Source organism: Podarcis raffonei, chromosome 4, assembly GCF_027172205.1.
Source record: "Podarcis raffonei isolate rPodRaf1 chromosome 4, rPodRaf1.pri, whole genome shotgun sequence".
NCBI classification, from domain to species: domain Eukaryota; kingdom Metazoa; phylum Chordata; class Lepidosauria; order Squamata; family Lacertidae; genus Podarcis; species Podarcis raffonei.
Window position 1 is genome coordinate 51,670,617 of NC_070605.1, and position 23,737 is coordinate 51,694,353.

The following is a 23,737-nucleotide window of genomic DNA, read 5'->3' on the forward strand; positions in this document are numbered from 1 at the left end:
ATCAAAGGTTTTTCCATCCCCAGCATCTCCAGGTTGGGGCTGAGGATGTCCTGTATCAGAAGCCCAGGAAAGTCACTTCCAGTCAGTGAAGATAATACTGAGCTAGATGGAGCAAACTCATCTGACTCGGCATAAAGTCACTGTTGCTGTTTCTATGAGCTACACAATTCCAAGGCAAAGAATGCACCTTGCATGCAGAAGGTCTCAAGTTCAGTTCCTGGTATCTCCAATTAAAAATCTCAGGTAGCAGGAAAGAAGTTCTTTCTTATACTTTGGGTGCACCACTGACAGCAAAGAGTGAAAAACAGAATACAGGCCCAGGTATACCACTGCACAACTTCAAGTACAGCTGTTTGCACAGCTATTCTCACATGTGAGCAGTTACAATCACAACAGCATTCCTCCTTCAGAAGTCAGGAATGAATAAAAATGCTTCAAAGTCCATGAAAATCTGATGGGATCAGTTTGGGATGTGAACAGGAAACATGTGCTTCCAACTTTCCATAGTCACAATTTTTTACACACTTGACCTATGCTGTGTCTGTGCATGAGAAGACTTACTTATGCTTATGCAATAGGCCTTGACCTCCTTCTCCTTCTCCCCTCTTCTTCCAGCAGTCCCCTACACACCTTCAAAATCACCCACCCACCCCAGAGCCTCTGCAGAGACTCTGAATGTGTGCAAGGAGGAAAGCAGCAAGGTCAAGTTAGTTCACCCACTAGTTATAACTTTTAACACTCACTTTGCTAGGACAGGCTTACATATTATCTGATGGTACAGATCGCTTTGTTTACATTTTCATCTCTAAAAAACACATTCATTCCACCTAACCCCATGTTTCCATATATCTTACAATTTTTTGAATGAATCAGTTCAGGTGGCTCAGACAACATTCACTCAGATTATTAAAACTGGTCACATCTTCAAAGGATCTTAGAATGCAGCATCTGCTTTCAGGTGCCTTAAAAGGAGCTGCCATCTGACACAAAGGCTTTTGGTAACTTAATATTAATCCTCTTCAAAAATCAAATTAGCCTCAAGATGCTTAGTGAGCAACAATAAAGCCATGTAACAGTAGACTCATTTGCTTGAAGTGACAGCATCAGCAGATACGTGAAACCACAATGATTCTGACTGCAACTGGCATAAATACAATGGAAACATGTGTTATACATCAGTATGTCAAAGAATATCCATTTCCAGGAGAAAGCGAGGATGTCTCATGGAAGATGTTCCATGTAACTTTAGAGAGAACATCTGAATATGTTAGGAGACTAAAAGAATAGTCGCGTGAATGAGTTTAGCATATAAAGGCAAAAACATGTGGCATCCTGGGCAACTTAAGACAGTGTTTCCAGACAAGGACTAGATGGAACAACTATCATATCATAGTCCAAAATCCACATACCCAAAACCGCATTAGGTTTTCAACAGCCTTGCCAATTTTTCATCAAGGGCTGGTGAAAAGATTGCACTCAGAAATATGCTACCATAAGGAAAGAATAAAATTTGGAGGTCTCTTATAAACCAAGAGAATGCCTACCAAATAAGCACACATCACGGTAAACCACAAGCAACAGTGTACCCATCAACACACAGTGTACAATAAACACATACGCACCACAAACTCAGCTCAATTTATATCACATTTAGCACAACTTGGATGTGACATGCATGTGAGAAAACTGTTCTAGTTTATTTTGTCAGTTCATCAGAAGGGATGACATTTGGGAGTCCTTTGAAGCTGGTAACCAATGTATTTTCTTCAGCATCACACAGAAATGCTGAATGAGAATGTACTGTCTGATGCCCTAAATTCATTAGAACAGAAATGTTACACTGACATCTGCTACCAACAGCTGTAAATATAGGAAATTCATTAGCTGCCTGTCCAATACACAAGAGCCGCATAAGAAAACACATCAACTGTGGAAGTTATACATCTATATTAATCATGATTATGATCTAAACTTTTCTTACTGTTTAAAGTGTCCCTTAATTGCATCCACAACTCCATATGACAAGAAACATTAAACTGTCTTCAACAAATAAGTAATGTGGAATACTAAATATGCTGAAGGCTTAATTAGCAAACGCCTGTCAACTCCAGTGCTATGAAGAAGTCTCAATGTGCTCATGACTTGTCTTAATAATTCAATAAACCAGGGAGTGGAAAGAAAATATGATATTGCCATGATTATAGACGATGGACTATTTAATAACTAAGTCAATGACTAAATCTTTAGTGGCTAATAGCCCAATTTACTCAGAAGTAAATTGAGATTTGCTGCTGGGGGAAGATGCATAAAAGTGCAGCATAACTGTACAATGCTTTACATGTCTACTCAGTAGTAACTGCCACTGAATTCAATAGTATTTATTCCAAGTGGTATACGATTGCCGTCTAAATAATCTAAGCACTGATTTTCTCATATGGATTCCACTTAGCTTCTCCCCCAGCACGAAGAGGAGCAACAAACCAAGATTCCTGACTCAGCCTGACATCTGAACTGGACATCATGGGTTATTGCCCTCCAAACAAACCGCAATGCAAAGCCAAGGTTTATTGTTGGCTTCCCAATCTTGGGTTAGCTTGGAGTGAAACAAACCACAAGGCACAGTTAGACAGAATGCTAAGCCAGGGATTGTTGCTCTCACTAGAGTAGAAAAGCTGGAGAGATCTCAACATTTGCAGGGAAGCATTAACAATGGTTTACCATGATGTGTTCAGTCAAAACTGTCTACCCAACCTCCTCCCTCTGCTCTTGAGCTAATTATACCAAAAGAGTTACTGTATATAAATTAGATGAACATGGGAGCTACAGAGAGCTGTTCTAATTTACAACTAAGAGTAAGATATGCATATAGATATGGATAGATATAAGGGTGGCGCTGTGGTCTAAGCCACTGAGCCTAGGGCTTGCCGATCAGAAGGTTGGCAGTTCAAATCCCCGCGACGGGGTGAGCTCCCATTGCTCGGTCCCAGCTCCTGCCAACCTAGCAGTTCGAAAGCACGTTAAAGTGCAAGTAGATAAATAGGTACCGCTCCGGCGATATTTTAGGAGCTTGTTCGCTCATAGGACAGAGGATGGCCCAGTGGACAAACTCACCTTCACATATTGTTAGTCTCACCCTTACTGTGCAAGGTTGCTAAAAGTTAATCATTCCAACACAGGCTGTAGACATTCACCTCTAATGAAAGTTTATACAGACTCAGATCTTATTTATTTAGCGGAGAATCAATTTGCACTCTGCCTGCTGCATACAATATGCAGCATTAACTTAAAAGGGATTAATCATGGATCACTTAATACAGCCCTGTTAAATTTAACAGGACTACCACAGTGTTGAGCGGTCACCTAACCCTTGAGAATTAAAGAAGCAGAAAAGAGAAGAACCTTTGGGAAAAGTTAGTCAAGGTGAAACATTTTACTCCTGAAAACCCTAAAACACTTGATGTCCAAATGCTGACAGCAATGTAAAAGGGAAGGAATCCTTGAAAAGGTCAGCTGATTCTTGCAACATGGATAGGAGGTACTACTTCTGAGTTTTCCCCAAAGCACCAAATGAGGCGCCCAAGAAGCTCCATTGGTTGCCATTATGCGTGATTTAGGTTATATTTAAAATGTGCTTCTCAGATAACTAAACATTTCTGTGGGGTGTCCTCTCCTCTCTCCGACAGCTCAAATCTGTCACCCCAGAACACTCCAAGCTTGGAAACTTGTGTCTTACCTGAATATCAGTTAAAAGGGTCACTAGACAAACACAGCACATAGCAGTCACAGAAGCATAGAAAGCCCCCTTATACAAAGGCAGACCATCAGTTTACACACTGACTAGCAGCTACTCTCCAGGGTTTCAGACCAGAGTTCTCTCCCAGCCCTACCTGGAGATGTTAGGGATTGACCCTGTGACCTTCTGCATCATCCTACTTACCACTTAGTTTGCACCTAGTTCATTCTGGATCCCAGTGTCCCCAAAATAAGAGTTATGAAGCAAAGTTCCTCAGAAGAATATTTGTGACCTTCCACATGTTGCTGGATTACACCTTCCATAATCCCCCGCCACTCATCATGCTGTTTGGTGCTGATGGAAACTGGAGTCCAACAGCATCTGAAGGGTCACAGGTTCCCCCTTCCCTGCAGTAGGTACTTGAAGCTTTCTCATGCGGTCAACCTGTCTTCTGATACTGAGCATGGCCACGCCCTCCACTTTCAAGCACCCACAGAGAGATGCAAATGGGTGATTACTTCCTCCCTGTGTGGCAACCCAGGCTATGCAGTATGTCTATAAAAGAATCTATCAAGCATTGCCAAATGTTTAGGGGAAGTGGGTTTATTCAGGTATCTCCAAGTTTTAGAGCCTCTAGTTTAATTCAGAGCCAGGCGGTTGGGAGGAAGAAACAGCAGCAGTAATAACCAGGGGTGTGGGTTTTTTGGTTGTTGTTTTTTAAAAAAGTAGGGCATGGGCTTATGGTGGCAGTGGTGAAACAGGAAGTTTGCAAATGGTAAACCATTTGGTTGAAAGCCACAGCATTAAGTCATGCAACTTTAAATAAACACGGATGCAATTTTATGCATATTCTGGGGCTTTCTGAAGCCTCAGAATTGTTTGGTTCCATGCAAGTAATCCCTCAGCATGTGTCATCCATCACTTCTAAAGATAACTTTCTTTAACCAAGAAACTTTACACATCTCTGAATCATCAGAAGTACTACCACGTGGATTACAAGACTAAGTATCCCCACAAATTCCCACAATTGAAGACTGGCTAGGGAAAAAATATGGGATGCTACATTGTTAATCCAGCTAACTTGTTTTTCTAGCAGCTGATCAAGAAAAAACAGACAGATCCATTGAAAATGTGTGTTTATTAATTCGTAGAACGCATCTCAATATAAAAATCAAGCCTTAATGTGTGTTTTTCTTTGCTGCAATATTAGTTTAGAGTTTTATTACGGTTATATCAAATACATCATACTTGCAGTTTTTATAAGATCTTATATTTTGTTTGTAAATACATCTAGCTCGTTACGTTTCTTATGAGTGCAAATTTCTCTTTTTATAATAAAAAGCTGTTTTAAAAAGTGACTAGATAGTGTGTATCTTGTTTATTGTTTAATTGCTAAGGGCTTATGCCCCTGCTAACTCCACTCTCACCAACCTGCCAATCCCTCCATATTAAACCCCTCTCCCAGGCTTCCCACCCCATGCATCCTTTATCTCTCTCACATATTATTTCTTACATGTGAGGAAGCCGAGGAGCAGAAAAGAGGGGGACTTACCTTGCCTCTTCCTTGCATTATCTATAGTATTTCACAGACCAGCTTACAATTTCCTGAACCACCAATACTTTACCTAAACTAAAAATGCCACTGTTCTCTCGTTCTCTCTTAATTTATTCTGCTTATCAGAGAGCCTTGAAGAGGTTTTCCTGCAAAGCCATTTGATAAAACCAAGCACACAACATAATTAATTTGCATGTCTGTCCTGTTATAAGAAAGTCACACTCACACCTTGGAATGGCACTCGCTTAGGGCAAATCCAATATGTATTAACAAACTTGAAAATATTACGTGAAAAACAGTTGCTTTATGTTTCGACCCCCTAACTCTAGTAAGATTTGAAGATGTGCAATTTCTACAAATAAAAGATATGCCCCACGCCCAGAGAGATGCAGTTCAGTTGTGTCCATGGATGAGCCAAAGAATGCCAAGCAAACTGTCAGCTTTACACAGGCTGGGTAAGGAGCAAAAGGTTGAATCAATTAAATAAGTGTCTGCTTACTTTCTTTGCTGCCTGTTCATGGCCCTGTTGGCACTTGTGCTGCCACCTTCCCAGGGACCAGAGTAAGACAGGAAACATTAGCCTCACCAAAATTTGGCTTCATGACAATGCCACAGAGCCAATGAAACCTGTAATGCCTTAACAATGATTAAGAAGTAACACTGGCCCAGCCAGAACTCTAACCATAGGGAATGCTAACCAGTGTTCAAACCCAGGACTTGATGTGGGGAAAATTATTATTATTATTATTATTAAATTTATTTACCACCCTTCATCGGAAGATTTCAGGACGGTGCACAAGACAAAACTACTGTTTCAGTCACATACAAATTGATGCAGTTTTTGTGCAATTTATCTTTATTGGTTTTTAACAGAGATGCTTTCTTAACGTAAGATCACAGTATAAAGTTTCAGTTTCTTGTTGATGTACATGTGTTTCTAAATCATAATAAAGAAAAACAAAGATATATTCTTAATCATTCGACTCATTAATATTCTAATTACTTCTGACTTCCCTCCCCTTCTTTCTTGGGTCCTTTAGAGTTCTTGGCTGGATGCATATCATAATAAATCTAGTTTATTGGTAACCATTTTTTTGCTACTTTTTGATGTTTCTCATTACAAGAGTTAATCTAAACAAGTCAAAAAATTTAATTATCCGCAGTGTTCTTTCAGGAATTGTTTAAATATATGTCAATCTTTACTAAATTTTTGTTTCACTTGATCCATTTTCTGTGCTGTCAGTTTATCCATCTCAGCATATTCCATCAGCTTAATCAGCCATTCTTTTTTTGATGGCATCGTCTCACTTTTCCAATTCAGTGCAATCAAAATTCTCGCTGCCATGGTAGCGTACATAAATAATTTCTTTAAATTTCTTGGAATCTCCCTCCCAATAATACCTAAAAGAAATGCCTCAGGGGTTTGGGGGGAATGAAATTTTGAACATCTTTTTCAACTCGTTATAGACTGAATCCCAAAATTCCCTCATTCTTTTGCAGGTCCACCAGATATGTACATCGATCCCACCGCCTCCTTACATTTCCAACATCGGTCTGAATTATTTTTGTACATTATCACTAATTTCCTTGGTGTTATATACCAGCAATTATATACAAATTGATGCAGTTTTAAAAGGAGGTATATCAAAGCTCAATTTCATTTATTTGATCAATTTGTTTAATCTGTGGCACTAAGAAGTAGAAAATGCATCAAAGCTTTTATTTTAGGAGCACTGGGGTCACACCATACATTTAAAGCACATGAAACACACATGGCTTCCCTCAAAGAATCCTTGGAACTGCTGGGAATTGTAGTTCTGTGAGGAGTAGATTACAGTTCCCAAGAATCTCTGGAGGAAGCCATGTGCAAATTCCCATGTATAAGAGGAGTGGGAACAGCCCAGACTCTTTATCATATTTTGTCCCTCGTTAAGGGTTTATGGACATTATGCCTTCTTGAGCTTTCTACAGTGGTACCTCGGGATGCGAACGGGATCCGTTCCAGAGCCCTGTTCGCATCCCGAACAGAACGTAAGACGTGACAGCGCGTCTGCGCGTTTCGCCGCTTCCGCGCGTGATGTCATTTTGATCGTCTGCACATGCGTGAGCGGCAAAACTCGGAAGTAATGTGCTCCATTACTTCCAGGTCGCCACGGAGCGCAACCCGAAAGCGCTCAACCTGAAGCATATTTATCCTGAGGTATGACTAGCCCTTAAAAGATCCAACTGGCAAATCAAATTTCCTCCAATAAATTCATTGCTAGCTGTAAATCCCATGGATTTCAAAAGAACTTGCCACAACACAGTGAGGTTCAAATTAGCACACAAAGCACTCCAGATGCCCTTATGTCAATCGTTTCAACCCAAATACGCCCATTTAAAAATGCATTCCAAATCACACCGTGCTGTTTCCATCCACAAAATAATTGTCATCTGAAGTACATCTTGACTCAAACCAGCTGAAGAAAGAAGGTGTAAAGCCCACAGGAACTGAGTATGACCGTACCTCAGAAAGCTAAAGAGTTAGCATATATAAAAGGAAACCACCAAAAAAGCTTGCATGGCAACCCACCTACCTGAAAGAAATAAAAACCCAACCAAGAGGGACAATGACTCTTTGAAGAAAGGCAAAATCATGCATCGGTGGGGTAGGCGAGGCAGATCATTTTCATCTTCACTGCACCAGGTGATCTTTTGTTTGTTCCCATTAAGAGAAAGTTATTGTCTGCTAAGAATTCTTTTCTTCAACAGAAGAGAGTCAAAATTATAGGGCTGCACCTGTATAGCTCAGCAATCAACCCTCTTCTACCTGAAAAAAGCTACTGTGGGGGTTACAAACTCCACAATTATACGTTGTCTCTCCCAGAGATCACAGCAACCTGCTTTTTTCTATCAAGCGCAATCCTATATTTCTATTAACCAAGTGGCTGAGGCTCAAGGCAGGGGGCATTGTGAGTTTGGCAAGAATGCATGCAAGACTCAATTGTTCGATTGTGCAATGTTTATTAGGAATAAAGAAGGCCAGGAAGAGAACAAAGGGACAAAGCAGAATATTGAAAATAAAAGGGGCTCTTTAGCTCAAGTCTTTGTTTCCTGATCTTACTACAGTGGTACCTAGGGTTAAGTACTTAATTCGTTCCGGAGGTCCGTTCTTAACCTGAAACTGTTCTTAACCTGAAGCACCAATTTAGCTAATGAGGCCTCTTGCTGCCGCCGCACCGCCGGAGCACAATTTCTGTTCTCATCCTGAAGCAAAGTTCTTAATCCGAAGTAATATTTCTAGGTTAGCGGAGTCTGTAACCTGAAGCATATGTAACCTGAAGCGTATGTAACCCAAGGTACCACTGTACTTTAAAGCCAGTGTCTGGTCTCCTCATGAGTAGAATAGGTGGTCAGTCCCCATTCATGGGCTTTCAGTCACAGTTCATTTGACTGGTAGATGGCACCTTTCAGCCAATTATCTTCCAGGTCACGTTTGCCAGAGAGTCTGCAAACACTTTCAGGAAAGTGGGGAGAGGGGAGATGGCTGTTGTTTTTGCAGATCTGGGAAGTGGCCATCTGGTGATAAGCAGCACCAGCATTTTTCCATCTTTCTGTCAGGCAGCATTTAATATTTTCCTGCTAAACAAGATTTAATGAATAACCTTTGGGTATGAGAAGGGGCCTGTGCCTTATTCAGCAGCCATGGTGGTGGGCAAGAAACCAGTTTTAGCCACACCCTAAAACAAACACTGGTTTCTCTCATGCTCAAAAAATCAATCCCACTAAAAAGAAAGGCAGTTGATTATGCAATTACAAGGTGTTTTCTCTTCCTCCTAAGTTGTGTGGCATTAGAACAATTCTCACCAAGGGTTACACAAGTTTCTCATCAGGAATACAGTGTCACATACAACAACAGTGTTGAGAAAAACAATAATCACAGTAGCAGTATGGTGGACTCCTCGTTTCACCTGATATCATAAAGCAGTATTTAATGTTTAAACAGCTACTATAAACATGCAGGCATAACACAGAGGTTATCTGCTGTAAGCACAAAAGCCTCACACTTAAAAGAAAACAAGAATATAATGGATTGAAGAAATCCTCTCACTAGTTAGAGATGTGACCATGTGCCTCAAGGCAGAAATCTCAAACCGGGTAGCTAGGAAGCAAAGTTATCTGAAGGGGATACAAACGAGCACTTCAAAGCGCAGGCTAGTTTAAAGGAACAAAACAATTTAGAGCACAGTAGCTCAAAGGTCTTTTGATACATGGCAACTCAATTTAGCTGACAGATATACAAAGAAACCAATTCACATGACAGGCCATTCAGTGGCAGATGGCTGGGGGCTATTTCCCTCATCTGACTGCTTGTAGCTGGAAGGGAAAAACAACTCAGAGACACAATCCAAATCATGGATAGGCAAACTAAGGCCCGGGGGCCGGATCTGGCCCAATCGCCTTCTTAATACGGCCCGTGGATGGTCCGGGAATTAGCGTGTTTTTTACATGAGTAGAATGTGTCCTTTGATTTAAAATGCATCTCTGGGTGATTTGTGGGGCATAGGAATTCGTTCATTTTCCCCTCAAAATATAGTCCAGCCCCCCACAAGGTCTGAGGAACAGTGGACTGGCCCCCTGCTGAAAAAGTCTGCTGACCCCTGATCCAAATCTTGAAGCTCCTACAAGTCCTGGAATACCCAGCAGGGGCCATCACGTTTCAGGCACCTGGGTTTACTCATTCTCCGCTGGGGAAACGAATAAGACATGGCACAGGGAAATAAACCGCACCTTCTCAGAGCGCTTCTGTGAACCGCTAGCTGGTGATAAGCATCACTGGGACTTCCTTGCCTTTCTGCCAAACAGGATTTGATCATGAACATTTGGATATTAGAAGGATGTGGGTGGCGCTGTGGTCTAAACCACAGAGCCTAGGGCTTGCTGATCAGAAGGTCGGGGATTTGAATCCCTGCAACAGGGTGAGCTCCCATTGCTCAGTCTCTGCTCCTGCCAACCTAGCAGTTCAAAAGCACGTCAAAGTGCAAGTAGATAAATAGGTACCACTCCAGCGGGAAGGTAAACAGCGTTTCCATGTGCTGCTCTGGTTCGCCAGAAGCGGCTTAGTCATGCTGGCCACATGACCCGGAAGCTGTACGCCGGCTCCCTCGGCCAGTAAAGCGAGATGAGCGCCGCAACCCCAGAGTCGTCTGCGAGTGGACCTTACAGCCGGGGTCCCTTTACCTTTACCTTATTCAGCAGCCATAACAGAAGGCAATTTTGTCACAGATGTATAGACAGACAGATTAAAAGTTTATAGGTAGATATATTTTTAAAACTGAGTGGGGGAGAGATAGCAAAGGTATATAGATAGACTTGTTTGCAGCCATATTAATGTGGAAGGCTGCCAGTTCATTCTGTGGGTGCAGCCTAGTTCATACTAACCTTTTCTCTGGTCATTCAGAAGTCTATGGGAAGCCCACCTGACGGCAAGAGCTCTTGCTTGTTGCTGTTCCCAAACATCTGATATTCAGTGACATTACTGCCTATGAACATGGAGGCTCCATACAGCCATTATGGCTAATAGTTACTGAAGGATGCCTTTTCCCTGAATTTGTCCAGCTCCCCTTAAAAGCAATCTAACCAATGTCCACCATGACACCTTGTGACATTCAGTTCCATAAATTGAATTACAAAAGGTTTGGACAATATTCGAGGCATCAGGAAGCCATTAACAAGCTTTGGAACAGAATGCTCTGTTCTTGTCCTTCCCTTTCCTGTCACACACTGGCTTCAGTGAAAGATCCTGGCTCGTATCAAGTCAGAGTTCCCTGGTTCAGATGTAACAGAGAACTCTGGTTTAATACAAGCTTTCTCCAAGCATGATAGGAAAGGTGAGAAGAGGAGCAACAGGAGGACCTGTCAACCCCAATGTTTATTCATGGTTTTACGAAGCCTTGCATAATTGCACAAACATGCCACATTGTGAATACGTATTTCCTTTGTTTTGTTTTTCCTGAAATTTGTGCCGATCAGTTTCATCTGATAACCCCAAGTTCCACTATTTTAAGAAGAGGGGGAAAATCCCTTTAATCACTTTCCCCTACAAAATGCTATCCCTCCCTCCCTCCCTCCCTCCCAATCCTAGCTACCTTCCCCCGATTCCAGAACTAGAAATACCCAAACATAGCTTGAAAAGAAGAAGCATTTGGTGTGTAGGAAAGAGAAAAAAGTATTTCCAAGAGTTGGAATTGTTAGCCTGAAAGAGAGCAAAGAATAGAAACACAACCTTGGGAATTTGCACAAAAAAAGTAGCGAAGCTAAGATTTCTTCTCAGAAGACTTCTAGCTAACATGACACACACTAACTTTTTCTACTGAAGAAGTGTAAGACAGGAATAAATTACTAGGTGTCTATCCCTCTTTGCATAAAATTACAGAGATGGTTCTTTGCCAGTAGTGAATATCAAGTGAATATCCCCAGGAACAAAATATTAAGCTTAAGAAGAGATCTTTAGGAGAATGAGCTTGTCAAAGTGAAGATCAATAATCTGTTCGCAGTCGTGAAAGCAAAAGTTTAACTTTGTTTTATTACAGAGTACAGCTTTCTTCCATTGGGGTTTAATTAAAAGAAATATATCATAAAGAGGTTAGATTAATTTCCCTTTATTTTTTAAAACAACGGAGCATGAACCAAGCAAAGTTTAGTCCCTTTAGGAATCACTGGTTTCAGTGGGAATGTTAAATATATGGGCATAAGTTTCCTACTGAAATTAAAACAATGTAAGAATACTTAACTTTAGAGGATTTTGCTCAGTTACTTTTTCAACACCACCGAATTGTCAGCAATAATTAAATTTAGCAATTCTGCATGTTAGCACTAAACTTTTATATTTCACCAGGCAACTAGGAATACATCTTTCCACCATGGTTTACAGACGTCTGTTTTCAATTTTTAAATATGGTTTTTCTTGTATGTTTTTGTTCTCTCACTGTAAAACACTTTTTTTATGACCAGGGAGGAAGAAAAAAGGCACCTTTTTTCAATTCCCTTCATTTCTGACCACTGGACATGGTAGATACGACCAATGGAAGCTGGAGTCCAGCAATGTTTGGAGGGTCACAGTTTTCTCATTCCTGTCCTTCAACATTCCTGCCCTAGGGCACTTATTTGTTAGACTTCTATTTCAGCCACTATTTCTCAAGTCAGAGACATCATGTGAGGACAAGGCACTGTGATGCACATCTACTCAGAAGTTAGTCCTCTTAATGAGGCTTCTTCCCAGAAAAGTGAAAATGGGATTGCAGACTTAGGGAGGAAGGGGGCCTTGTCTGAGATAGTGCCATTAACCACACATTGGTTTTTCCCCCAATTATATGCTGGAACAGCAAAGACAGACAGGTGGAAAGGATTCACAGCAGAGATTAATGACAAGCTGTTTTTGAAGGAGATTTATATGTTCATGAAAAGCTGCATAATACATACACCACAGCTCATTTGTGTGAAAGTGTTCAGCTGTGGCATTCTGGCAGCAAAGTTATAAATAGAACCCTCCACAGTTCCCCGATATATACCCTTTTTTTTGTTTTCTTATTAGGACCTAATGAGATGCAGTCACATTGCGAAAGGGGTCATGAATTCCACTATCAGCCAGGAAGGAAATGTCTAGTCCATTTTGTCTCCAGCAGTTCATGTTTCATTATGTAGAATTCCAAAAAACCCTAATGACACCACACAGCAAGAGTGCAGCAGCCACAGCATCACTCACTAATGATGAGCTGGTGGAGAGAAACTGTAAGCAGAGGGGCTCATGTCATTTTTGAATCCATCCATCCATTTCATTTCAGGTTATCAGACATTCTTTTCCACATTCAAGAGCAATCTAAGTTTCCATCTCTATCAGGGTAAAAAAGGTAAAGGACCCAAGGATGGTTAAGTCCAGCAAAAGGCAACTATGGGGTGCAGCACTTCAGGCCAAGGGAGCCAGCGTTTCTCCACAGACAGATTTCTGGGTCACGTGGCCAGCATGACTAAACTGCTTCTGGCACAACGGGACACTGTGATGAATGCATGGAGCACATGGAAATGCCGTTTACCTTCCCACCACAGCAGTACCTATTTATCTACTTGCCCTGGTGTGCTTCCGAACTGCTAGGCTGGCAGAAGCTGAGGCAGAGCAATGGGAGCTCACCAATGCCGCACAGATTCAAACAATGGGGGAGAGAACGCTTTCCCAGGTAAAATTCCAATGCTGAATTTTTCCATAGGAACAAAATATCCATTGCATGAGCTCTTTAGCAACAATAAGTGTATGCCAACTGCTAACACACTATCAGGCGAGCTTGGCAGTTTCAACTTCATTGGTTTGCTTAGTAAACACAAATAAAATAAACAAGCAAAATTAGATCACTCTCTGGGACATCAAAACAATTGCCAGCGCAAAACTGTCCAAAACATTACTGAACTCTAAATCACAGAGGCTGCACTTCAGGTGATTTTCTAAGCCAAGGATGTAGAACCTGTTAACAGATGGCCTCCTCCCCTCCCCTCCTATTCACATGCAAAAGGCTCCATTCCTGACATCCTGTTTGAAATATAGCAACACAGAGATTTGTGCCATACAGCCCAGTCAGGAAGGCAAACCATGTTTTGTTCTTGTTTTACATTCCAGCTTTGGGGGGGATCACTCAAACACAGCGTGTCAATTTGGACATCATGGTGAACTGTGGCTTGGGCTCAACAAGAAGGCGAATTAAGTCATATGTGAGAAATAAGAAGGAAAGGGGAAAGGGGGAACACATGAGCTCAGCAATCACCACAATCCCCTAAAAGAGTGTTTGAAGGCTTGTCTGAATGTGAACACTGAGTGTATACCTGTTTGTACAGACACTGTACAATGTACAAACTAGCTAGAGAATTCTGAACTCAAAGATATGCATCACCACAGGTGAGTATTCCCTCTTTTTAATTACTTTTTCATGCTGTAGCTAAAAATGTTTTTTTCCCTGATCTTTCACTGTCTCAACCATGGACATTGATATTATAATACACAACAGTAACTGCACGAAGCAAAGAGGCATTGTTAGTCTGGAATAAGATGGAAACAAAGTGTGTATGCACTCTCCGAAAATGAGAAAATGAAAACAACAACAACAACATTTGTATGCCACCCATCTGACTGGGTTTCCCCAGCTGCTCTGGGTGGCTCCCAACAGAATATTAAAAACATGATAAAAGATCAACATTAAAAACTTCCCTCTACCTACTTTCATTTGTGAAAGCACAAAGCAACTAAAACTGATGGCCAGTAATTTCTTCATAAACTATATGAGAAAGTCGTTTATAGACCTGACAACTGTGTACAGTTTACCTTTATTTCTCTTGCTTGCCCAGGAGTGGTGATAGTAGCACCCCAAAGCTGAAATCCTAAAGCACGAGTTAGGGAATTAAACCCACTGAACTCAGTGGGGTTTGTTGCAGAGTAGATGTGGTTGGAGGCTGTGTCTTTTCGTTCATTCCGCCTAACATTTGTTCTTAACTGGCAGTGACATGTCATCTCATTAATAGAATGGGGGCGGGAAGAGAGATGCAACGATATACACATTGTTACTATACAGAGGTTTTGCATGTGTATTAATTTATCCCTTCTGAAGGGACCCCCAAGTGAACAGAAATAAGATGCAGGTCTCCAACCTCTGTATATCACTAGATGTCATAAAAGGGTGGGAACCATATGTATACAACCTTTGGTCCCATGGCAGAAGAAAGGCGGAGTGTAGTAAATATAGTAAAATGAATTTCTCAACATGCATACTGTGAGCCTGTCACATTCAGAATAATTAGAAATTTAATATGAGAAGGTATAATTGCCCCTTATAAGATGGGTATTTAGTCAACACAACTTGCAGAAAATGGATGTGATCCTATACATACTTACTAGGAATAAGCCCCATTGATCACAGTGCAACTTACTTCTAAGTAAACATGCACAAGATTGTAGATCAGCCACTGTTGTCTGGCAAGAACCTCCAAGTAGACAAAATAGGAAGGAAGAGTAAAGCACTAAATAATATTTTCATTTCAAATCCAAGCAATACTCATGACTGGAGGATATTTTATTACTAGATAGGGCACCCTTCTCCAACCCCTATCGATCTCAGCAACTGTGCCCCTTGGTTAGGAGAGATGGGAGTTGTAGCCCAAAACATACAAGGTAAAACCAAAATGGGAAAGATCATGACCCAGTTGTGCTGCTTATAAAAACATTCTTTTCATATCATAAGGTTCATCGCTTGTTTAGACTTCATTTTGATTGCCAAGACATGCATTGGGCAAATTACTCACTTAAATCGACTTAATAAGTTTGTTCTTTTCATTCAAAAAGAAAACTGTCAAAACAGTCTAGCCCTCTGGAGCACCATAACACCATTTACTATCAACATACCAATATTTCAAGCACAGACAAGTTGATACGATATTCTGCACCAGTTCTTCCTTAGAATGACAGTTTGCAATAACGGTCATATAAAAGCACAAATTCTTCAAACTGATGTGAAGGAGAGAGAGAGAGAGAGAGATTGAGGGTAGAGAAATAAATCTACAGTTCCTCTTCCCTTTGCCCCAACTGCTTAAGGCTGCTGTTACAAAAAACAGAAAACGTCACCTTTCATACATTCATTTTCTAAAAATTCCGAACAAGTAAATACAAAAACAAACTAACTTTGTTTCCTCAGATCACAGTATTGCCTCCAGTATGGCGGGAGGAGTGTATCCCTCCAGGTGGTGTTAGACTACAACTCCCATCAACCAAAGCCAGCACGGCCCATGGTCAGGGATGATGTGATTTGTAGTCCAGCATTGTCTAAAGGGCCATAGGCTCCCCACACCTGTAATACTGAATTCTCTCTAATCCCTAATTGTTTTACCTACCTACCTACCTACCTACCTACCTACATACATACATCTTCAGATTGACTATCCCTGCAATAACATCCTTATTTTCAATTCAACTCCTTTTCTTGGTGACCTTTGAACAAAGATACATCTTTCTTTACATTAAAGCACATGGCATGCAACAATTACATAAAAAAACACACTCAGATAAACATTTCTGAATTTATTAACAAAGTTGCAGCAAAGTGTATTTACCAAAATTATTAAAAATATGAAATGATGCGTAGTAACATGAGCTCATCTTCCTCTATCCACCATTAGCTTCTCCCTTTCAGCATCAAAAACTTCCTAAAATCCTCATCCTTTCCCTGGACTCTTCTGTCTAACTGCTGTTCTTTCATCATTGTTGCTAAAAGGAAAATAAAATTACCCACACTGCAAGCCTATACATGTCTATTCAAAAGCAAGCCCCACTGAGCTCAATAGAACTTACTCTTGGGTCAAGGTGTACAGAATTCCCGTCTAAGTAATCTTCACCTGCTCTGTTCAACATGGGAACAGCCACAGATTAGCCACCTACAATTAGTATCATGAAAAATAGTGTGGCATATTAAACTATTCCTCCCCAAGCACTGCTGCTTCAGTCAAATTAGAAACCCCGTTCAACTGCTTTAAAAAGAGCATTGGGTGAGCTTGTGGTTTCAAAGCCTTTTGCTTTGTTCACTAAAAGAAAGTTTAAAGAAAAGCTACATGACTATCATGGGTGGGGATCCAATCTGTTTACCACAGATGTTGCTGAACTACTGCTCCCATCAGCCAAGACATAGTACATGCTTGCTGGGGCTGATGGGAGTTGTAGTTCAGCAACAGTTTGGATATGTTTAGTCTATAAAAGAGGAGAGTGAGAGGAGATATGATAGCAATCTTCAAATATCTCAAGGACTGCCACATGGAAGCTTGTTTTTTCCTGCTCCAGAGGCTAGGACCCAAACCAATGGATTCAAGACACAAGAATGGAGATTCCGACTAAACATCACGAAGAACTTTTTAACAGTTAGAGCTGCTCAACAGTGGAAGGGACTCCCTCAGAAGGTGGTGGACTCTCCTTCATTGGAGGTTTTTAAGCAGAGGATGGATGGCCATCTGTCATGGATGCTTTAGCTGAAATTCCTGCATTGTAGGGGGTTGGACTAGATGACCCTTGGAATACCTTCCAACACTACAATTATGATTCTGGCAGGCCAAAGTTTTCCCACTCCTGTCCTAGTGAACTGAAATATTTTCTGATGCAACCTCAAAATTACCCGTTAAATTTACCAGGAAACCCACGCCAACAGATGCAAACTTCCTGGCATTTTAGAAATCTCTGTACTGCACTGATAGCAGAATCAATTGTCTCTTGTTAGCAGAGGGCCTAAGCAAATAAGGTTATTTTCAGTTTATTTCACCAGATTAAAAATCATAACATTGAAACAAAATGAAAAAATGACAACATACGGTTGTTGGACATACTGCAGGTCTTTGACAACAGTATTGTTCTTAAATTTTAAAATAAAGAAACATTGAGTCAGCTGAAAAACAGCATGTAATGTATATATAATAAGTAAACAGAAACAAGGCAGCTACCAAACAAAACATAGGTACATTTATTTTCATTTGCTCTCCTTTTTCCATTCATTTTTGGCAGCACAGTTTGAAGTCTTCCTTTCCAATGTAAAGTCTTAACTAATTTTTCTTTTATTTACATTAAAGACAAAGCTTTGAAACTTCCAAAATATTAGCTAGTCAATATTGGAGGGTGGGGTTTGCTGTCGAGTCCTTTTACTCTCATTTTTCTTTTTCAAAGTGGGGATGGGAGACTTGTTTTGAAAAGTAATACAAGTTTTCCCCACCTTCCTCCAACAGACCAGATTACATGGATGCATTCTGGAGACATTTTACTATTGCAATTCAGTTCTGCTGCTTTCAAGAGCGAGACTGAGTGAAACAAAATATTTCCTCGGCCACAATACGCTTACTGTTTCCAGAGGGAAGTAAGAGGCCCTTTCAGCTTCTCTATTGTCCTATCTTTCTCAAAGATCACTGAAGAGACTTAAAAATCAGTCACAATACAGTACAATATTAGTTAGTTCAGATGAGTGACTAGTACCCAAAATTCCACTTCAATTTAACTTATAAAGGAGAGAATACAGTAAAGGTTCTTCCTGGTCATTTTACAGCCTGGCATGCTTCCAGAGTTCATAGCTCAAATAGAAGGATAACATAGGCTCTGCCTGGGTTCAAACCCAGTATATAAAGCAAGCCAACCAGATGTTGAGCTCCTATTATCCTGTGCTGGCTGGGGCTAACAGAGTTGGATTCCAACAACATCTGGAGGGCCACAGGTTTGTAACCCCTGCTCAACCCCCCCTCCAAAAAAACAAACAAACCCAACCTCAGGCAGCAAGGCTGGCAAAGATCTCCACCTGAGACCCTGAAGAACCACTTCCAGACAGTGTGAACCATGGTTTCCTAAATTTGGGTCACCAGCTGTTGTTGGACTACAACTCCCATCATCTCTAGCTAGCAGGAACGGTGTCAGGGAAGATGGGAACTGTAGTCCAAAAACAGCTGGAGACCCAAGTTTGGGGAACCCTAGTGAAACAATTTTTAGATAGGTGGACCAATAGTTTGATTCAGTGTAAGACAGCAGGTTCATAAGTTTGTATCCTTGCCGCAATCAAAGCCATTAGTGATCCACTGAGAATTTTCCATTCTAACCTGGATGACTTGGGAGTGAGGAGATGAGCTATTTGGAAAGGTGAGCCCATTCTGCCTACCTCCTCCTGCCTCACGTTTGGCTGCTTAAAACCAGAACTATTTCACACAATGGCCTTTCATTGGCCTTGGTTTTCAGTAGTCAGAGACATGCTCAGAGCTGGGGGGGGGGTTCATGCTGGTTACGTTCTTAACAAAGTAATGGAAAGGCAGAAAGCAAACTTCACTCACAGAATGGCAAAATATAATAAGCAAGTCTCCTTTTGTTGTGTATGTGCAAAACGGCTTTGAAATGATGAAACTCCTCCAGTGACAGTGTGTGAATTGTGGACTCAGCTATTCACTTAATTTAACACAGGAATATGCTATTCATAAGCTGAAAGCTCAAGGTAACACAGTACGCTCTTTTTTGTTTTTTAAAGTGCTGTTCAAATCCAATATGTCTAAGCACGCTGCATGGGGGAAGGAGGAAGGGAAAAAAACCACCTCTGTGAAAACTGCACACCACTTCAAGTTTTCAATGCAATCTATGACAAACAAAACTAACGAGAGCAGCTGCTAAACCTACCGGTATCAAATGGGCATCAAAATATTTGGAACAAGCTACAGGATGTGAGTAGTAGAATATCACACAACTCAACATCTGATATGGACACAGCCATGCAGAGTTCACCAAGAGGTCTGCAAGCTTCCCAGCATGGAACAGAGCAGCCACAGAAAAATACTATAAATGCAACGGTTCAGCACAGAGTTGCCTTGCTGAAAAGAGGCATTGTGAGTTATTCTGCATTACCGGACTAGATTAAACAGATGACATTAAACACTGTCTTGATAACCGCAGCCTGCATCAATTCACACCGACAAATTCCTAAACAACTTGGACCTCAAATAACTGAAGGAGCACCTCACCCCAAGGTGCTGATGCAGAGGAGGCCCTGCTGGCAGTTGTTCCACCCTGCAAAGTTCTGTCAAATAAACATGCTAAATCAGATCCCAATCAAGTTAGGACTACTGGAGCATTTTCAAAAATGTTTCCGAATTCATAATTTGCCAGAAAGCCAAGATCGCTTCTGGCAATGGGGATGGAAGGTCGCAGCTCTAAGCAGTTTTATGGCATTTTTAGTTGGCAACTCTTCTGTTTTGCCTAAACTACAAAGTTTTCATCAGTTGTATGGCATTATGTCTGTTATAGCACCCTGCCCCCCACCCCAAAATAAACAATCCCTGGATTACAGTTTGGTGAGTTGTAGATAATACTTGTTACCTTCAGTGCTTTTTACCTCCAGTGCTACTCTCGTTTTCCTACTCATATTGAAATACTGCCCCACAATGAGACCAAACTTAGATTCACAAAATGTTTAGGGGTATGCGTACCCCTGAGTTCTCCCCACCCATAAAATAAGCACTGGTTACCTCTATCCTCTTCATCCCTACCTCTGAGAACAGGAAATGCCCATTTGTCTTTAGTACCAATATGCTCCTGAAGAAATTAGACATCAAAAGAAGTGTCCATTGAGATGCACTGAGCTGGATTCAAATTCCTAAATATTAAATCCCTGGTGGGCAGTGTGTACTGCAAGATTTGAATATCACTGTGCAAACTGCCCCACAAATTGTGGTTGATATTAGCCAATAAAAGGAAACTGTTAGTGTAATGTATTTCCAAATTTTCTTTTACCGCCTGCTTTAAACATGCACAACTGCTGATCTTCTACACACAAACACTTAGTTTTGAGAGGTGACCTGCCTTTGTTCTGCATAAAACATAGCACACAATAATATTCAAGTCACAATAGGATCAAAACAAGGGAAATGAGCATTAAATCAAAGAATTCCGACACTTTCCCTTGTCAGCTGTCTCAAGACAGATGGAGAACCCATGCGGCTGTCCAAGCACAGACGCTGTTCTAAGAATTCACCTCCTACAACGCAATATTAAGTCACTCTTGTATGTCTGCCAAGTCATTCCACAAGGCTGTGGATTTTGGTAGGTATTCAGTCACTTCAGAAGTACTTATGCATCGGTTGACAAAGTAAATTCAACATTGAAGTTTTAAAACCATTTCACACATCTTGTATTCTCACTGATGGAAGGGGTATTTTTGGAGGGAGTACAGAAATCATATCTATCTACGGATACAGTGCAGGTCGAAGAAACTAATACAGGACCTAAGTGACATGACAGGGAATGGTATGACCAGACGCAGGGGAGCAGCATTCTTAGCACACTAGTTTTCCACACAGGATAAATGGCTATGAAAATAACACCCTGCTATTACCTCAGCTATGCCCTGACTCGCTGAGTTCAGAATTCAATGAAAGCACAAAGGGAGACCGAAGACTGCACACCCAAAGATATCACTGAGACACCCATCCGAGAACCTGTTATCTTAGCCACAAAGCAACAAACATCTCTTTTCCAACGCACACTTAACTGTGAGAGCACAGCCCCTGCTTAAAAATAGCTGAATAAATGGCTCTATGTGAACTGAACACTGGAATCTCTTCGTTTATGTGAATACACTTCCCCTATTCAATAATGAACAACTGAAATGTGATATATGCACTGGGACCAAAGCCCTAAATAATTATCACTCAGGGCAGAAAATTACATACGTATTGGATTCAGGCTAAGTGTGCAACAATGCCCCTCTCTGCCATGCTGATGACTGGGGAAGGGGGGCGCATAGATGCCTTTCTGCTGGACTGCACCAGAAGTACAATGGGGGGGATGGGACTTGGCTGCAGCAAAGGTCTGATCTGTGACCAGGTGGATGGAAAGCTAATGCAGACAGTTTGCCTGCCAGTGGTAGAGAATGGGGCGTCTCTGGGTTGTGGATCCCAATCTCCAGGCTGCCATTGCACCTTCCACTCTGGCCAGAGGAAGCCAACAGAGCTTGGCACACAGCAGTGGAACTGAACCACTTCTCGCCAGTCCCACACGATTGCTCTGCTCAGGACTCAAACTTAGCCATGGGCTAACCTGTCGCAATCATTTTAATGGGACTGTACATAACAAGCCAGACTGACAAGGCACCTCTCCCTAAGGAAACACTTTGTTTCATTTTCTAGTTCTAGTGATCGTCTTGTACTATTTTTAAATGTTTTATTTCTGTAAACAACATTGATGTTGCCTCACATAAATGGTGTCATGTAAATACTCTTATATAAATAAAGCAAACACATTTCACCACAGCACCTTCTGCTCCACCTACATCACTGCAGGAGCCAGAATAAGAGGCGGGGGTGGGGGGGTGGATGGGCTGGAGAACAGCTAAATTGCTCTCAGATTAGAAAGTGCTTATTTCTGATTTTAAGAAGCGGAGAGCATTCTTGGATGCCAAAATTTAAAATGCCAGAACATAAAGAATCAGTGCATATATAGGATATATATATGCATGTATTTCCTATAAACATAATTAGCACTGACTTACAAATTGTATTTTTCTCCCTCTTCAAGATAACACCATCTAATTACCGGTGGTCTGCACCATCTGTAACAACACCGAAACCTTTTTCTTCTGGAGGAGGAATCTACTCAAGAGCAGTTATTAAGTTTGGGAAAGCAGCAATTGTACATACAAGGAGTGGAATGTAATTTTACCGCCAGGAGAATTTATATGTGAGTTAAGAGCTTGGGCGGGGGGGGAGGTGGGGGGAGCAGAAGAGAAACACAGTCTTTGCTAGCTCTGCATCTGACCTGAAAATGCCAAAAAAAAAAAAAAGGAAGATGCCTGACTGCTAAGAGCTGAGCAGGTGCATAAACTGCAGGGGACTTTTCTTTCAACGCTGCAGCTTTCAAATAAAATGGCACCTTGAGGCATCGGTAGGTAACAAAACAAAGCTGTGCAAACCAGCCATATGGTCACGTTATGTATTTGTTTCCCCCTGCAAAGTACAGTTCTGCTTCCAGTGGAGGGCATTTATTAAAAACATGCTTCCAAATAACAAGTTTCCAGCAATGCACATCTGGGGCAAATGCTTTATTACTCTGAGTCCTTTGCTCTCTTTGTCTGCCTCCCAGGTAAGAAGACGACAAATCTCCCTGCATTCCCTGTCGAAGCAGCTCTAATAGCTTTGGACCTTTAGCCAGTTTCTGAGCCCTCCACCTGATGGACAGTAGCACCGGCAAAATTGAGGAATGCATTGCAGCAGCAAAGGAATCAATGGCTGCATTATGTTCACAGTATTCGTGATAAAGGAGTTCATTTAAAACAATCATAGCACTAAAAGGTTTTCGAAAATCTGTAAGCAGCTCTCTGCCATGTTCTTATGTCGATACGATTATAAAGGAATATTAAGTTACACAACATTACCCTGAGATTGAAGCCCAAATTTCAAAGGAACCAGCATTCCAGGGCTGGCCAAACATTCCCCAGAGGCAACTCAAATCGCTTTAACAGATAAAGGGAGAGAGATCCCTCAAAAAACCATTAAAAAAACACAAAAAAACACTATACTGTTCTATTCTACAGTCTTGCGTCCTCACACCCCCACTTCCCCCTCAGCATTCAGCTGCTCCATTCAGAAGTCACTTTGTCAACTGAGACGGTCTCCTAATGCCAAGTTATGCCGTGGGATAAGATGCCTGGAACTCAAAGCATCTGGAAATATTCCCTCACAGACCCTTAACACTATTCAAGATGGTAACGTCCTCTAGACACTCCACTATAAACAGAAAGAAAGATGAGAGAGGGGCAAAACAGCAGTTTGCTCTTAGGTTTCTTGGTCATACTGGGGCTCCAGAGCATGGCGGGGGGGAGGCAGAGGCACACACTGAACCAAATTTGGTTGCCATAGCAAACAACTCACTCATTTTTGGC

At 41.3% G+C, this 23,737-nt stretch overlaps 1 protein-coding gene and 1 long non-coding RNA gene across 6 annotated transcripts in view; one reads left to right on the plus strand and one right to left on the minus strand.

Annotated features, from left to right (window-relative positions):
• The window catches only part of APP (amyloid beta precursor protein), a 147,213-nt gene that overhangs the window by 110,391 nt on the left and 13,085 nt on the right, over positions 1-23,737 (minus strand). The gene's annotated exons all lie outside the window — the stretch shown is intronic.
• LOC128412944 (uncharacterized) lies at positions 16,920-23,112 on the plus strand. Of its 2 annotated transcripts, none has more exons than XR_008330199.1 (3): positions 16,920-17,249; positions 22,375-22,536; positions 22,939-23,112. It is a non-coding gene; the product is annotated as an uncharacterized LOC128412944 (long non-coding RNA). The 2 variants fall into 2 exon arrangements; XR_008330200.1 differs by lacking the exon at positions 16,920-17,249 and adding an exon at positions 17,383-17,584.